This window comes from Hemicordylus capensis, chromosome 3, assembly GCF_027244095.1.
Source record: "Hemicordylus capensis ecotype Gifberg chromosome 3, rHemCap1.1.pri, whole genome shotgun sequence".
Taxonomy (NCBI): Eukaryota; Metazoa; Chordata; class Lepidosauria; order Squamata; family Cordylidae; genus Hemicordylus; species Hemicordylus capensis.
The window spans coordinates 255,580,587-255,594,436 of NC_069659.1; positions in this window are offsets into that span (position 1 = coordinate 255,580,587).

Here is a 13,850-nt window from a genome sequence, read left to right on the forward strand (position 1 = left end):
ACATTACAGCACTCCCAGGAAGATCAATTACTATACATCCCCACCCTAACTATTAGTGGCAGGAGATGTTAACACTATTGGCCATATTAACATATGTCATGTAAGAACCACCACATATCACCATAATTATTTAAAAACTAAGCTGCACACTTTGAAGAATCTAAACGTGTTTTAATATATAAAGCCAATACTAGTTGTCATGTTTACCAAATGTAAGAAATCACCCCTAAATATATGCCAAGCAATTTTCCTTTTTATATTGATTTCAAGGATAAACAGAATCAATCATTAATAATTACATTATAAGATGACCCTCAGGGTTAATCATATTCTTAGAGACTCTCACTATGGAATTATCAACAAACACTAAACAGAGATAACTGAAAAGAATTCAAATCCACATTTTAAATATTAATGGAACAATATAAAACAAAGCATATCTAGTAATGCTGGACTGCTTTATTTGCTGTAATTATAGAAGAAATCTTCTCTTTCCTATTTAAAAAGACTGTTCTTACCATCCACATCCAATTTCACAGAGAGCAACAGCTGCAGCCAATAAGGGAATAATATATTTGCATTTGCCCCATCTTAACCCCATCAGCCACCATCTATGAAGTGCTGCTCCTACAGATGCCCCACCAGAAGTGTCTAGCAAGCCAATACCCATTTTCTAACTTACCTATAATCTCAGTGTTTTGGTTCCCAGTTTGGCTTTCAGACTATGCTACTGAGGCTATAGCCTTTCGCCAGCTGTTGCTGCCTTGAGATTGAAGGGACAACAGTATATTATTGATCCTTTGCTAGAGGCATTCACGGTGCCTTTTGAAATTTCAGTGGCAAACTGATAGGTTGGTGCCAATCTCTCCTATTGATAGCAGACGGGTTAAAAAAACAAGTTGTTCTAGTAAGAACTAATCTGCCTGCTTTCCTTTGACTATCCCTACAACTGGACTAAATTTGGTTCAAATTGGTTAGGCAGTTCAAAGGTTAGCCCACTTGTACCTCAAATGTTCATGCATCTGCCATTTTGAATTGGAGTGGATGATATCATCACAAACTATGCATTTGAGGTGTCCCTCTATGTGTCCCTACAACTGTACTCACTTTGGTCCAAATCCATTCCCAGTTGCACCTCAAAAGTTCATGTGTCCTAGGTGTCCCTACAACGGTACCCATTTTGTCCAAATCCATTCCCACTTGCACCTCAAATGTTCATGTGTCCACCATCTTGAATTGGGGTGGATAACATCATCACAAATTATGCCACTGAGGTGTCCCTATGAGTCCCTACAGCTGTAGCAAATTTGGTTCAAATCGGTCAGGCGGTTCACAAGTTAGTCCACTTGTGCCTCAAGTATTTCCGTGTCTGCCATCTTGAATTGGAATGGATATCATCACAAACTATGCCATTGAGGTGTCCCTATGTGTCTCTACAACTGAACTCGATTTGATTCATACTGGTCCAGGCATTACAAAGTTGATGGGACACACACACACACACACACACACACACACACAATGCCAGGTGATCTCATAAGCCTACTGGAAAGTGGCTAAAAGGAGCTTGTAAAGTCCCAAGAGCTTGTAAAGTCCCACAGAATTCCAGCACATCCCACTTCTTGTTTAAAGTACACACAGAGCTTCTGAATGGCATCATATGCAGGAATGGAGTACACAGCACCATCAGTATGACAATGACACACACATTACATCAGTGGTTCCAGGACATGTAATGCTTCTCTATTGTCTTCCTTGCACAATTCAAGGTATAGTTTTGACAGAAGAGTCCTAGAATTCTTGGTGGCCAATGTATCTAAAATGCATTGGCCTCCTAAATCTTAAACAACAAGTGGGATGTGATGGGACTCACCGTCTGGGAGCACAAGGTGCACCCCTTTCCTCCCAGTGTTTCACTAAAATTCTGGCTGGGCTGGACGAAAAAGCGCAGCCAGCCAGCGATTCAATGAAACACTACCTGGAGAGGGTCCAAATGGACCCTCTCTCAGGCAGTGGCCTCGCCCCCTGCATCTGACGTCCGACACAGAGACGTGGCCAGTACCGGGGACGAGTCCAGTCGGCCCCTGCAGAGCTTCCCCAGTTAGCAATTCAATGAACTGCTGACTGGGGGAGCTCTGTATGGGCCATTCGGTCCCGTCTCTGGTACTGGCTATGCCCCCTGCTTCTGACATCAAGGGTAGGGGGTGTGGTTTGGGTTGTGTGCATGCATTTGACAGTCTCAGGGGGCGTGGGAGCCGCTGGCAGGAGTACGTCCTCCGGCCACCCAAGTGCCCCCTATGCCCCTGAGCAATATGTAAATGTTTTGGAAGGAAAAACAGCTGACAGTATTCAAGCCTGATAAAACTATCAAAAGTATCAAATTTTCCACCTGAATCAGGTGGCACAGAGCACTTCTGAGGGAACAGGAGGTAATCAAAATTTCACTCCCATGCGAGCATTGCTGCTCCATTAGTCAGGGACTCAGCTGCAGCACCATAGCTTCTTCATTAGTCTAGATGTCAGCCACTAACATTTTCCCATACTGCCAAATAATTTCTACAGTCAGCAGCAATGAGAATGTTATGATGTTTGGTTAGCTCATGCTCCCCAAATCACCACATGAACTGGAGTCACGGAAAGAGTCTCTTTCATTGCATACTATCCCACCCACCCAGACCTCTGTCTATGGAAGGTTCTTTCACAAAATTGAGCTCTATGTAGATCTTGCCATGTGACAAGAGGGAAAGCAAGCCTGTAGCAGGAGAAACTGGATGAATACAGATGACCCTCGATATTTGCAGGTTTCTAGCAACCCCCCAGCCCACCACATAGTTTTGCCCATTAGCAGGGCACCTCCCTGTATACTAATTCAATAAATGGGAGGGTGGGGGAGTAGTTTTGGTTATTTGCAGGTCTACTCCCAACTAAACTGGTATACCGAGGCACAGGCTGTCCCAGCCACTCTCGCCTCTCATGTGCTTTTTTAAACCTCCCTGCATGTCAGCTGAGAAGTAGGAGAGTGGCTATTTAAACTTGATTGGTGGGGAAGTTTAAAGTTTAAATAGCCACTCTCTCACTTCTCAGATGGCATGCAGGAAAGAGGCAGCATCAGAGGCACAGGTTGTCCCTGCCACTCTTGACTTTGAGTGTGGGACCTAACCCCATATTATGGGTTAGGTTAAGCCCTCCAATATCACGGTTCGCAGAACTTTACAGGAGCCTAACACCCACAATATTGGAGGGCCTCCTGTAATCCCAGAGGGGCTTCAGGGTGTTGCCTTTGGGAGGGCCAACAGTCTAATGACACAGCATCTATATAAAAACAGAAGTCGCTGTTACAAAGAAAGCTGCTTTTGAAAACAGGAACACTGCCATGTTTCCCTGTACCCTTTCTATGATATCTAGTTCAACATATACCGTTCCCTAATATCACTGTAGCCACCTAATGGCGCAGCGGGGAAATGACTTGACTAACAAGCCAGAGGTTGCTTGTTTGAATCCCCGCTGGTATGTTTCCCAGACTACGGGAAACACCTATACTGGGCAGCAGCGATATAGGAAGATGCTGAAAGACACCATCTCATACTGCACGGGACATGGCAATGGTAAACCCCTGCTGTATTCTACCAAAGACAACCACAGGGCTGTCGTAGCCAGGAGTCGACACTGACTAGCCAGCACACTTTACCTTTAATTTCCTTGTAATGTGCTTTTTCCAACCTTCATACGGTTGGTAAGCAGGGATGAAGAAACTAACATCATAATTATGTAAAGACACAATGTGTACGTTTATTTAGCGCTTGGTGCAGCAACAATATGTGACTGCTATTTCTGGCAACAGCGACATTCTTTGTAAGGCCTAGTTCTGCCATAAGAATCTCCAGCTATCCTGAGGTATCAGTCAAATCTGGGAAAGGAAAGGCCTGAGAACTTGGGAGAGCTATCCCGGTAGGCTGGGCTAGACCGTTCACTGATCTAATCCAGTTTGTTTGTTTTTAATAGAAGTTCGGGGAACAATGCTTTAACAGGAAAGATATCTCAGTTATGAACCTCATCTTCTCAGGCTATCAATACTAAAACAGGAAGTCAGTAAGCAGTGTCCTTAAAGCAGTGTTCTTCACTGCCAGATCTGGGAGCCAGTGGCAGCTCTCACTGACCCTAAGCTCCCTAATAGTTTATTAGGCCTGTGAGAAGCTTCAGTCAATGCTGAATGCTCTGCACAGCCCTCTTGGCACCATGTGGAGGTGATCTTTTCTATCATGAAGTGCGGCACTTTGCCTAGTGCAGGTGGGGCTCCTTTAAGGGAAATAGAATCTTGATCCCCAACGACATTTTGGAAAGTGTGCATGGAGCACTGAGAGGTGTTGTCCTTCCCAGTGTTTTTCCCCATAGAGTTCTATGGGGAAAGTGCTGAAAAGGACTACACTTCACAGCATTCATGTGTGCCTTGCAAGCTACTGATAGAGTTCAACGCAGCTCTTTTTCTCTAAAAGGACAAAGTGCAAGCACTGCATGGAGGTCAGTGTGGTGGGAAATAGCTTTCACACTGAAGGTTATTTGGCCAAAGTGGCCCTCACTTGAAAAACAGTGAAGATCACTGCCTAAATGCTTAGAATACATACTTAATAGTACATTATTTAAACATTATTTAAATAGTTTAAACACTATTTACAATGTTTATTATAGAGCACCAACACTACTTGTTTGAGCTTTTATAAGTAACCATATGTTTCTAAACCTTGTACGGTAAATAAAATCACCATGACAAGTTTTTCTTCAAGGGGTCATGCACATCAGGAAAGTTATTCAAGAACACCAAACTACTAGAGAGCGCTATAAATAAATGCTGAAGCAGTGTCTTGCATCTGAATGTGCTAAAGACTGGAGATAATTATTTCATCGCTTGCATTTTATACTGATTGATCTAAATCACAGTAAGACCATTTAAATATCATTATAATGGCAACTGATTACTCAGCACCATCATTTACAAGGTAGAGTTCATATCAGTTATTTACTAACAAGAACTGACTGAAGGAACAGGGATTGCACATGCATTGAATAGTTAAATCATGCCACAACAGTAGTGCAAATTTTTCAGTGTGACAGAAGAAATGTTTTGTTCATATTTTCTATTTTGGTAACACTTTTACTACATTTATGGAAGCTGAACTTGATAGGCACTAAAATTTGAAACATAAACATTACCTTTTTTTGTTGCCAGTAGTCATCACAGAAAAAGAAGAAGAAATCACTACCTGAAAACTTGCCAGGTAGAAGAAATCACTACCTAAAAACTTGACTCTTGAAATTTAAGTAATTAAAGTCCTAACAACATGTTAAACCCACCATAAAGCATAATGAATATTGGAAAACGTTATTTCAGGTACTTGGGAATAATAATATTTTATATACATGTTTTCCAGAGACAATAAAGCTAAATATGCAATGCTAAATTCATCTTTCATAAAGCCCACAAATCCAAGATGTTAGCATCTAATCCCAAGTCCTACCGCATATTCAGTTAGGACAGTCACTAGATTCCATCCAGATACCTTTGTGCACAATACGATGTCGTGTACAATGTGTTGTGCACAATGAGGCATTTCACGCAACTAGTAAAATATTTGTGGAAACAACATAGGAATATAGGGAGCTGCCATATACTGAGTCTGGCTATTGGTCCATCTAGCTCAGTGTTGTCTTCACAGACTGGCAGCGGCTTCTCCAAGATTGCAGGCAGAAGTCTCTCTCAGCCCTATCTTGGAGATGTTTATTGTGGGAACCTGGAACCTTCTGCATGCAAGCATGCAGGTGCTCTTCCCAGGGTGGCCTCATCCACTGAGGGGAATATCTTACAGCACTTACATGTAGTCTGCTATTCAAATGCAACCAGGGCAGACTCTGCTTAGCAAAGGGGACAATTCATGCTTGCTACCACAAGCTACCTGGCACAGCAGGGAAATGACTTGATTAACAAGCCAAAGGTTGCCGGTTCGAATCCCCGCTGCTACCTTTCCCAGACTATGGGAAACACCTATATCGGGCAACAGCGATTTAGGAAGATGCTGAAAGGCATCATCTCATACTGTGTGGGAGATGGCAATGGAAAACCCCTCCTGTATTCTACCAAAGATAACCACAGGGCTCTGTGGTCGCCAGGAATCAACACTGACTTGACGGCACATTTTACCTTGACCACAAGACCAGCTTTCCTCCCTGAAATGATGAAAAACTAGATATGAGGATATATATTAACACCTGCACTCAGAAACATCTGATGATACACATTCCTACCTGAATTGGAGCCAAATCCGCATGTGTAGATTGAATGTCACTATATGTAGTTAATGTAACAACCTCTACATATGGAAGATTGAACTCTTTGTGAAAACGTTTGTTTCACAATTGCTCACCAAAGTCTCCTGAGTAAACTTTGCTATTATGGAATAAGAAGATAGGCCCTCTTACTGATCAGTGACAACAAAGGGGTAGTGGTGTTCCTCAAAGATTTGTACTGGGAAATCTATGGTGCATATTGGAATACTGTCCTGCATCTAGACTACTTCCGCACTAGTGCAAGGGTATAGCGATGATGCTGTACAAAGAAAGAAACATCTCTTCCAGACTAGTTACTGAGCTAAAAGAAGCTGCTGACACATGCAACATCTTGTGCAACACCCTTGTATGTGTCCCAGAGAAACTCTTCCACTCACAGTTGCAAAATACCACAGAGCACCACAACTTCACACAGCTTCACAAACTAAGTATGCACAACTTTTCTTGTTGCACTAGGACAACAATAGTCTGGATGTCAGCCACTGTGCACGGTCCTGGTCATCCTATCTTTAAAAGGATACCAAAGAGAAGGAGAAGGCTTTTTAAATTAGAACTAACAAGACTAAGGAAAGAACATGAGGTTCACAAAATTATGCATGGTGGGGGTGGGAGTAGATAAGATAATTTTGTCTCACTTTATCTCACATAAGAACTTTGCATTAAGATTCCAAACAAACAATAGAAGATTTCAAACAATGTTTTTCGTAAACACATTGGGCTGCATTCTGTGCAGTCTCCATGGACCACAGGGGCTGCAGTGCCACTTCAAAGGAAGCCCTGATAGTGTAGCGAAGGGGTTGCTGTGGACGCCTTCAAAGAGTTTCTGGGCAGTGGTGCAGTGCTCCTTCTGACACTGCTTTAAAGGCATTGTGCAGCAACCCACTACACTGTCAGGGCTACCTTTGAAGTTGTGAAGTAGCCCCAGTGGGTCCTTAATGTCAGCAGAAGACTGCACAGAATACAGCCCACTGAATTTGCTATTATGCCATGAGGAGGATGACCAGCGTCTTAAAACTTTTAAAGTCATTTCCATGAAGGCCCTGATAACTAAATGAACTTTTAGATTCAGAGCCTGGGAATATCAGTTTCTGGGGCAGACAAGTTTCTGGGGCAGACAAGTTCTGGGGCAGACAAGGGTGCTGCTTTCATACATCTGGCTAACTACTTTTGAAAACAGAATGCTGGACTAGATAGAACCTTGATCCATCTTCTCTTTAGACATTATGAGGGCCACAGGTGCTCACGCTTACTATGACAAAAGTGGGGAGGCAGTCCTACCCTACCGTTCTCACTCTCCTCCTCCCGCTGGGTGCACATGCTTATGACACTTTTTGACTGAAAGGGGACGTGCCACGAGTGTGTTTGCCAGCAATTCCATGAGCTGCAACCTGAATCAATCCAGGCTGCAGCTCACAGAATCACCAGTGAACACACTTACAGCATCTCCTCCTTCAGACAAATGGCGCCATAAGCATGTTTGTAGGGCGGAGAGGGGTAAGTGACAGCGGCAGGATGGGATTTCCTCCCCACTTTAGCCGTTGTAAGCACGAGAGCCACCCACGGCACTCATAATATCTGATAAGGGTTTATATCTCAGCAGGGCTCTTCTCATGGGTGTTGCCAGCATAGGTCAAAAAGGGTGTGTGCCTCAGAGGTCTTGCCTGCTTGCTTACCCACACATTCCCTAAACCAAGCTTGTTTGGATGAAGCCAGAGGAAATGGCAAGGGGGCACCAGAATTAAAATAAAAATAAAAATCTAGCCCAGTAGGTCCTCCCTGTTACTAACTCCTAGGCTGCTGAGGCTCTATCCTTCTCCCTTCATTCCGGAAAGGAGGAGAGATGAGGCAGAGTGCCTTCTCCTCATAAACCTTCCAATCTCTGTCCCATTTCCTATGAATTTGTGCACAAAGGGGAGGAAAAGGCAGTAGCACTGTGGCCAGCTCTTTCAGCATGCAGGGCTCTCAGTCTCATGCCCATCAGCAAACCAGCTGCGGGCCTCAATGAAGGGGATAGCAAGCAGCCCTTATGCACAAAAGCAACCAGCTGCTAGGCTCAATGGAGGCCACTCTGGAGAAAATGGATAACCCCCTCCCATGAGTACTGTTAACCTATCTCCAAAACTGAGAGGCAGCAGATACAATGCAAAAGCAAAATTAAAAGTAAGGTTGAAAGGTAAGATACTAATACACAATAACCAGCCCTCCAATTTCATGTAATGACAGGCTGCCACATCAAGCGTTTGCAAAGGAGAGGGAAATTGGAAAATAAACCTAGTACTATAGGCCAGGGACTCCATCATATTAGGATTCTAGCAACACCCTGACCAGAACACACTAGATATTACAAGGTGATTAATTAAATGAAGCAGCCAGGTTGGTCTCCGGGGTAACCCAAAGAGGCCATAGTACTCTTATTTTAAAAGAACTTCACTGGCTGCCAATATGTTTCTGGGCAAAATACAAAGTACTGGTTATTATCTATAAAGTCCTTTATGACTTAGGCCCAGGTTACTGAAGAGAAAGTATTCTTTGTCATGAACCCCCTCGTCATCAACTAAGATAGTCAGAGAAGGTTCATTCATGGTTGCCAGTGGTTCATCTGGTGGTGACTCAGAAGAGAGCCTTTTCTGTAGTAGCCCCAGGACTGCAGGTCGAGCTCCCTGTCAAACTTAGAGCTGCCCCATCTCTGATGGCCTTCAGAAGGGGACTGAAGATACACTTGTTCATTCAAGCTTTTCACTTTTTAAAGTCTGGTTTTAATTTTCACTATTTGTATTAACTATTGATTTTAATGTGTATAGATATTTTTAATTGTAAACTGCCTTGAGACCTAGCTACAGGCAGTATATAAATGTGTTAAATAAATTAATAATAGCATCAGAAACTGGTAGAGTTTTGGATTCCTTTAGAGAGCATGAAAAGCTTCCATTATTTATTTATTTACTTATTTAAAAGTGGGGGGAGACTGCGGGCACAAGCCATGTCCTGTGGGTTAATACCTCAAAAGGTTTGTGTATGGATGATTGTATGATTGTGTATGGTAAAAACTTGTGTATGGTTAAAAAAAAATTTTTTAAAGCTAAACAACACTGTCAGTAGAAATATCTCACCTACACAATCATAGCCTGCAACAGCTTTGCTTTTAAAAACTAAAACAATTACTTGCTCCCCTGCTCAGTTAACCAGCAAGAACCACCGTAAAGTGACAGGGAACAGTGCTTTCTACCTTAAGCATAAGCAACTTTTGTTTAAACATTTTAGCAAGGAAACAGTCTATGTAACTGAGCTATAAAGACTAAGCAATAAGCAAATCATATACATTTCCAAAACTGGTAAACTACAGTCTTAAAATTCATATTTCTGAACTGAATTCATTGGATCAGGCCTGCACAACTTATGACCCACGGAACTAAACAGCACATGAACCAGCAATGTACTGTGCCCTATTATCAAAGGCTTGACAACCACTCACAACTACCATTTTTGCCATACCAAGAAAGCAGCAAGAACAGGCCATTTCTTCCCCCAGTCTATGGGCTGTGTTGAGCTTGGTGAATCATAATTGTACAGGTTTGTACAGGTTTGATCAAGTACAGCATATTCTTGCGTAACTCTCAATTTACTCCATGAATAATTTGCACAAAACATTCACAACAAGAAGACGCTAATCATGCATTAACATTTTTAGAAATCAAATGTTTCATTGCCACTAAGTATTACACTCTTATCAGGGAGCTGCCAGAAGTTCCCTTATTTGAGAATTATAGCACTTATTTCAGATTTTCAAAGACTCATACTACTACAACTATATATATTGCCCCTGCTAACTTGACAAAGAGGCACCTTTTAATGTGGTGATTCTCTTTATTTAGCAGAGGGAGAGTAACTGGCCCTATCCAACCCCAGCACAGTACCTCCAGTGACTGTTGGTGGTGTCTATCTTGTGTCTCTTTTTAGATTGTGAGCCCTTTGGAGACAGGGATCCATCTTATTTGTTTATTTCTCTGTGTAAACTACCCTGAGCCATTTTTGGAAGAGCAGTATAGAAATTGAATCTATCTATCTATCTATCTATCCATCCATCCATCCATCCATCCATCCATCCATCCTGTGAAGAGGTCTTGTGGTAGCAAGCATGACTTGTCCTCCTAGCTAAGCAGGTCCGCCCTGGTTGCATTTGAATTGGAGACTTGATATGTGAGCACTGTAAGATATACCCCTCAGGGGATGGAGCCACTCTGGAAAGAGCATCTAGGTTCCAGGTTCCCTTCCTGGCCCCTCCAAGATAGGGCTGAGAGAGATTCCTGCCTGCAACCTTGGAGAAGCCACTGCCAGTCTGTGTAGACAATACTGAGCTTGATAGACCTATGGTCTGATTCAGTACATGGCAGCTTCCTATGTTCCTATCTACACACACACACACACACACACACACACACCACTTATCAATCAAAACATGTTCTCAAAGCAGTTTACATACAGGAAAACAAAAACAAACAAGCAAAAGATGGCACCCTGTCCCCAAAGAACTCAACGTGTAAAAGAAACACAAAAATAGACACCACCAACAGCCACTGGAAGGTTTATTTGCTGGGATTGAATAGTGTCAGTTGTTCTGCCCCTGCTTAATATAAACAGAACCATCACTTTGATGGTATCTCTGCCTAATTAGCAGGCAAACACACATGCATACAGACAGTATACCTTAATCAGATGAAGCAAACAAAATCCATTGTTCTAATTTTTGAAGTGCTGGATCCTGAAGACCTGTATAATATATTAACTTCAAAGGTCTTAGAAATAAAAACACACATACTGAAGTACTGTGTGTTCTTCTCTCTTGCTTCTTTGACATCATGATAGCAGACCATGATCAGGTATATTGCTTAAGAGAGGTAGGATAGGATATGCAATATCACATATCATGTGCAACAACCAGGGAGGGACATAGCTCAGTGGTAAAGCAAATGCTTTGCTTATAGAATGTCCCAGATTTCATGTCTGAACTCCCCAGTTCATCTTACAAACAACCCAGTCCTCTCCTTCCTTTCTTTTCTTAAACTTTTCCTTGCTTATGCCAAATTCAAGGTACACGCCTGCTGTTACAGCTACTGCAAAGTAAAAGATAACGCCAACCAAGGATACTGTAAAATGGATTCTGTTGAAAGATCCACAGTGACCTTGATTATTGTTGCCTTGCCTATGCTATAGAAAGCTAGATCAGAGGAATCCACTCTGAAGGCAAGCAATAGCTGTTCAACAGCTATTCTTTGTCAATCAAGGCCAAAGACAGGAGCGGAGGAGAGAACTGCAACAACTTATCGGGAACTTCCTGCAGCAAGCCACATGGTGCAGGAGATAAGGACTGTAATCTGGAGCCAACTGGGAGACCTCACCTCCCCCACCCCGACAAACAAACCATCAAAGGCCAGGAGGAGTATAAAACCTTGCAGTTCAGTCTAGATCATCAGAGAGCAGGTCCAGAAGACAGCTTCATCCTTTCCAACACTGCAGCGTTCTTCATACTCCAGCTTCGTAGACCCCATCTTTTCTTTAAAGCCTAGCATCTTCAGTCAATGGAAGAAACCAATAACTGCCCATTTACTGGTTTCCCTTCCTCTTTGGTAACCAACTGTTCTCCCCCTTTCTTTCCCCTACTTCCTTCTCCCCTCTCCTTCTGCTAGACAGACTTGCTTGTATTTAGGTTAGAAGGAATAGACCCAATACAACTGTAATTCTTTGAATATATTTATTTAAGTAAAACTACAAAAGATATCCATGGTCTTGTTCCTTGTGTCTCTTCACACATCCACTGGCCGAGCCTCCAAAGAAGGGTACACAATAGTGTATTGGTGAGGTCCCTCGGGCTACAGTCCAATAATGCGTAACACTCTCTAGTCAATAGAACTTAGGATGTATGGCTCAGAAACACTGGCTGAGATTCTGAGCTGCCAGTTGAAGTAGAGCAGGGCTGCACAACTCCAGCCCTCCAGCTGTTGTTAGACTATAACTCCCATCATTCCTGACTACTGTGCACTGTGGATGAGGAAGATTTGAGCAGTAGTCCAACAACAGCTGAAGTTGTGCACCCTGAAGTAGACAGTACTAAACTAGATAAGCCAATGACTTGAAAGACTATAAGGCAATTGCATGTTTTCATGAATACCTAAGATGGCAAGTTCATGAGGCCAGCACCTTTAGGATACCTTCTCTGCATTTTTTTTAAAGGCCTGTCTGTATAAAGGAGATTTTCTGATTGCTAATTTGAAAATATTTCCAGAGATCAATCAGCAGTGGGACTTTTCAAACAAATTTGCACAGAAACAATCTGGATTGGGCTCCAAGAAAGCAATCATCAACCTACTTAGTTTGGAGTTGTCCTAAAATCCACAGATTTCTTCCACACTAATTCAAATCAGATCATCTTACACAGTAATCATATGCATGTCTGCTCAGTTCCACTAAGTACAAATGGATTTACCTCCATGCAAATGTTTGTAGGGTTGCAGCTTTAAGCGTACAATTTTGCCTGATATTTTCAAATTAACTATGATCTATATGTAGCCGCCTTAAGTGGCGCAGAGGGGAAATGCTTGACTAACAAGCAGAAGGCTGCCGGTTCGAATCCCTGCTAGTACGTTTCCCAGACTATGGGACCTATATCGAGCAGCAGTGATGTAGGAAGATGCTGAAAGGCATCATCTCGTACTGCGCGGGAGGAGGCAATGGTAAACCCCTCCTGTATTCTACCAAAGAAAACCACAGGGCTCTGTGGGCACCAGGAGTCGAAATTGACTTGACGGCACACTTTACCTTTACTTTATATGGTCTATATACAACCATTGTAGATATTAATGTATAATCTAACATTGCTTTTACAAGAAAAAGCAAAAATTCCACATATACATTTGCATTTTGTTTTGATACACACTTTAATCTAATTTAATCTTGTGAACAGCCTAGAGCCAATTCCACACTTGCAGGATGTCTTTCATCTTCAGCACTTAAACGAAGACCCTTCTGAGGTCCCGCTAAGTTTCAGTGCATGGCCACCTCACAGATACTCCAAGTTCCTTGAGAGAGATGAAATGTAATTTTTTGGTACCATTGCCTCCCAGCTTATCCTCATTCATATGACACCAGAAGACATACATAGTTTAAAAGTTTGCATATGTGAAATAACTGAGAAACATAACATGACTAGTTCCTCCTCCTATTTAATAGATTCCACCCTACAAAAATTAGACCAGTTATCTTACATTTCTGCTATATTTTTTGCCAGTCCAGATATCTTAAGAACACTCAGTGAACTAGAGAACTGCACAATCTGTCAATAAAGTAAGCTTATTTTGAACTACTGTCCATATGACTCAATTTGTCAGTAAAAACTGCCACCAGCGCTGTGCTTGCAGAAAAATGTCCATAAATGCATTATTGCGACTGGCAGATCGATGTCTATAATAAAAACAAATAGATTTAACAAGTGCTTGCTTTTACGAGTTATGCTATTG